We start from the raw sequence: 4,376 nt of genomic DNA, 5'->3' as shown, positions 1-4,376 counted from the left end.
TTCGTTCAGGCTGCGGAAATGAAACATGAGTTTAGAGAGTGCCCTTACTGCAGAGTACGGCCGAAGCGGGACCTCCGTGCTTCCACTAACTCCTCCTTTGAAGGCCTGGCAAAGGCCGCAGTCATGGGCGCCGGAAAGATGTTTGTGCTGGCCTTCGCCGCAGTAGCAAGACACCACCATCGACTATTGATTGCGATCACCTCCTCTACGAGCTTGTGAACGTAGCCTGGAATTGAAGGTTCTTTTTTTCACTTTATCAAATGACCGAGCAAGTCAACGACCATAAAATGAATGCCACACTTACTGTAGGTGGGTGCTGTCTTGACGGGACAAGCTGTGTGGTGGCCCTTGCGTGCTTTGGATGTTTTCACCGCCCAGCGTGGCTTGCCCTCTTGCGTCTCAGCTTGGCAGCGATCAGCGTTCTCATTGAAATGCAAGATTGCCACTCGAGTCCTGCAGTGAAATGGTGTTTTATTAGGGATGATGTTTGCAATATTAATTGTCATTCGACCGTTTCTCTTGTACTTTGAGAGACCAATATCTAGTCGTTGGGGAAAAGGACTAGGTCAGGTCGTAGTAGGTTCAGGTGATAAACGATTATATGCACACTGATTAAACATTAATGCAGCTTAATCATAATATTACCTTGCACGCATGCCTTCTGGAGTGAATGCCCGGGACTTGGGAGCGAAGTCAATGAGGACGCTGTGGAAGGATTCCAGGGCGAATGTCTGGCCGTGGGGGGACATCTGGGCCAGGTCCTTCAGGAGGCGCTTGTTCCCAGTGATCTGCTTGTAGTGACTGTAGGCCGGGGAGTCTGAAGAAAGAATGTGGTTTAGGAAAAGCAAACTAGGCTATGAAGGCAATAACTTACTGGGATCCGTCCACATTTTTGTGGCTTCGAGAATTTCGTTGTGCACACACCGCGTGTAGCTGCCCCCGTGACCAGTGTGCTTGTCGATGACGTGGTTCTGCATGCTCAGCCAGATCTCGACGAGCAGCTCCCTGTTGCCTCCCGCAGCCATGGCAGACCAGTACATGTGGTTGGTGGTCGCCTGCGTCCACTCTTCTAGGGGTTGACATCCAGCTCGTTTTCGTGCTGCGTTCAGCTTTTTCTTCACACCTAAGATTTGACGAGATAACTCAGATCAACCTGCAGCATATTTCCCTGAAAATGTAGGTTAAATGCAATACTTGTCAAAATTGCTTACTTTTGGAGATGTGCCAAATGTCGAAGTAGTGGGCGGTCCCAGGTTCGTGCACCTCCATGTGTTTTCGTATGGCAGGGTGGCGGTCAGTGCCCAAGGATTTTACATGGATACCTGCACCATATATTTCCAGAAAGTTGCAATAATAAAACTAAATGTGAGCTCAGGTTGCTAAATTTGCTGCGTAGCTGCTGAGCCTTGACTGAGTGCACGTACGTTTCTCCTTGAAGAATTCCAGCAGCTTGATGAGGCCCTCCTTCTCCATGTTGACATTTGCCATGGCTCGCTCCGACTACAAGCAGAGGTGTGGCATATTTTAATCGAGTCATGCGACCAGCAAAGCAGTGTTTATCGTTTCGCTCAGATCAGGTTTCTTACCTCTCCTAGCTGGACTTGGATGGAGTGGAGGATCTTGTTGATCTGCTGAACATGTGCAGTGTAGGTCAGGCACTTGGCAGAGAACCCAGGAGAGTCGAATCTGCCATCGCTGGTGATGTCAACATCCTGGTCCTCCAGCTGTCTGACCAGATCCTGTTGTTCTTGCAGGTAGACCTGTTAGTGTAAATGATTGTTGCTGTTCAAACCAGGTGAACCTTACAAAGTTACGGTTATGTGTGCACAATAAAATAAAACTTGCTTATTTGTAATTTCAGTACCTCCTAAATACACAAGTAAATAAATATTTAGTAGTCAACCCTGGCTATGTTGCAGTATTTGTTTACAAAAACTAAAGTGCATTAGTCATTTTTCAACTAAGATTTCACCCTTCTCTGCCTTCAGATCTACCTATTTAAGCATAACCACTAAGAAAAAAAAAACAGAAAGCAACTAAGACCCTTTGAAATATTGCTCACTTCGTCGATTGCAGGGAACAGGAGGCTCTTCTGATACGTGTAGAAGGTCTGATCGCTGAAGACCTCCACGTTCATGTGGCGCAGCATCCTCAAGGTGCTTGTGACATTTGATCCAGAGAACAGCAGGTGGCTGGACAGCAGGATGTTTCCAGCTGCCCTCCCGTTCATGAGAGGCTGACTGTCCCATATCCGCTCGTGATTCAGGGGGCAGATGCTTTTCACCTTGATCAGTGTGCCCAGGGGGGTGATTGTGGTGTTGCAGGGCCTTGAACACTCCTGGCAGGTGCTGAACAGCTCCCTCAGGCAGCTCTCAAACACGAGGAACTGTCGCTCCCCCTCTGGTGGGCCTGGTGTGTATTGATCGCTGCAGCAGAATCAAGAAAATATTTAGAAACGAAACGGAATGTAAACAAGAACAGCTTACCTCTCAAAATCTTCGTCACGAGTTGGGGAGTATGTCAGATCGGATCCCGATGAGATGCTGGTGGCTCCAGGGCTTAGCGGTCTTAGTGGAACCGCCTCCTCCACAGCAATGGCTGTCGCTGGTGGTGCAGCTGCTGGTAGTGCAGCTACTGGTGGTGTAACTGCCTCCTCCATGGCAATGGCTGTCGCTGGTGGTACAGCTGCTGGTGGTGCAGCTACTGGTGGTGCAGCTGCTACCACAGCAAGGGTGTTTGTCACTGCTACAATTAGAAATTACAGACTTGTAACCTCTATATGCACGCTGATTTCCGAAAGTACTTACGAGCACCTTGACCTGTTGTGGCAGGCTCCACAGCACCATTGTCCTGATGCTCAGGACTACTAGAAGGTACTAGTACCCGACTGGTGGCACCAGTGTCGTTGCCCTGCGGAATAGTTGTTTGAAGAAAGATGAGTATTTATTTATTGAATCTCATGGTGACACAGTGGTATTATGCATCATCTGCCTAGTTCTTGGGATATGTTCTGCATACATGATTTTCATTACTCGTAACAGTTTGCAATGGTACAAGCTTGGCAAGCAGTAAAAGGGGGGGAGGGCAATTTTCGGAATTAAAAAGTCTTGCATTTCCCACATCTTTGTAACCCAATCATTTCCTTCTATTTTTCAACGCGCAACATGTACTATCGGGACCAAAAGAATAGAAACAAAGCAGCGCATAATACGGCGTGCAAGTGAACCAAAATGCGCCTTTCGCGTAGGAGAGAGTTTGTACGAGCTTCCGGGAAAACATAAATACGCATAAACAACGTGCCAATCAACGCGCAATTTAGAGAATACGCAAGAAACACACGTTTACGAAGCAGCCAGGTACGCGCTGCCACTGGTTGATCTCAGATGGCAAACAAGAGCACGTGGGCACATGTCGGTTGTAAACGAACGCATGAGATACGCGAACAGTAGACGCACTTGCACTCCGTATATATTCCACCCACCCTTATTTCGCCAAAGACCACCGTGAAGAGACGCTCAAGCGCTCCTGTTCTATTTCATCTGGTGCCGACGGATCACAATGTGCACAGTAACGGCATTACTGTTGCTTGTGAAAACAAAATTAGGCTGCGACCTTCCGGGGTCCGAAATATTGAGACTAACCCTCCATAAAACAGGAAATAACTGATCTTGACGACACTACTGGCACTGGGATTATCTATTATTATACATTACGTATCGATTGCACTTTTCGTGGGTATCGGTACGTCCGTGTTCGGTCACTGTCCAAATAAATCCCTTTACGTGGACAGCTCCTGCTCATAAGCTTCGCGTGCACGCGCAATTCGTCTTGCAACTTGTTCCGAACACGTGGCTTCTAAGATTTTAGGAACTCCCCACAAAAGCTATGCCGCGAAAAAAAGAAAACGAACTTACCACGACTTTCTGGCGCTTCAGCGGAGATGCCTCGATCACGTCCTCGACTGGAAGCAGAAGCGTCGGCATCGCGTTCCATCGAAGCTGTGAACGACCCGTGTCCTCCGCGCAGAAGAACTCACTTTGGTCGAAGTGGTCGTGACAAAAACGGGGCGTCATAGGCAAGTTCTGGGTGTCGTCTTGGCGGCCGGCGCGACGTAACCACGTGCTTCTCCGAGGTTCATCTTTCGGCAGGACGACGAAACGCAGGCCTTTTCGGGCGTTCTTCGATTTGCGGTTGGGGCAAGTCGTAACCAAACAAACGTTTGGCATCGCAGCGTAACCTCTGGTACGTGATGTCAAACGATGTCGCGACGTTGAATTTCGCCTCGGGAGGACGGGCGGACACAAACGCACTTCTCGAAAACCCGGAGGGAAAGAGTTCATGATACGCGCGCTTCCGCGCATCCCGAGGGAACGGGA

The 4,376-nt window shown here is 48.9% G+C and overlaps 1 pseudogene; it reads right to left on the bottom strand.

The window, feature by feature from the left end:
- LOC115312256 lies at positions 1 to 4,102 on the bottom strand (annotated as a pseudogene).
- Positions 4,103 to 4,376: the final 274 nt, after the last annotated feature.

This window comes from Ixodes scapularis, unplaced genomic scaffold (assembly GCF_016920785.2).
Source record: "Ixodes scapularis isolate PalLabHiFi unplaced genomic scaffold, ASM1692078v2 PGA_scaffold0__279_contigs__length_252992795, whole genome shotgun sequence".
Classification (NCBI taxonomy): domain Eukaryota; kingdom Metazoa; phylum Arthropoda; class Arachnida; order Ixodida; family Ixodidae; genus Ixodes; species Ixodes scapularis.
The sequence above is the reverse complement of the archived record's forward strand: the minus strand, read 5'-3'. Positions and strand labels throughout refer to the sequence as shown.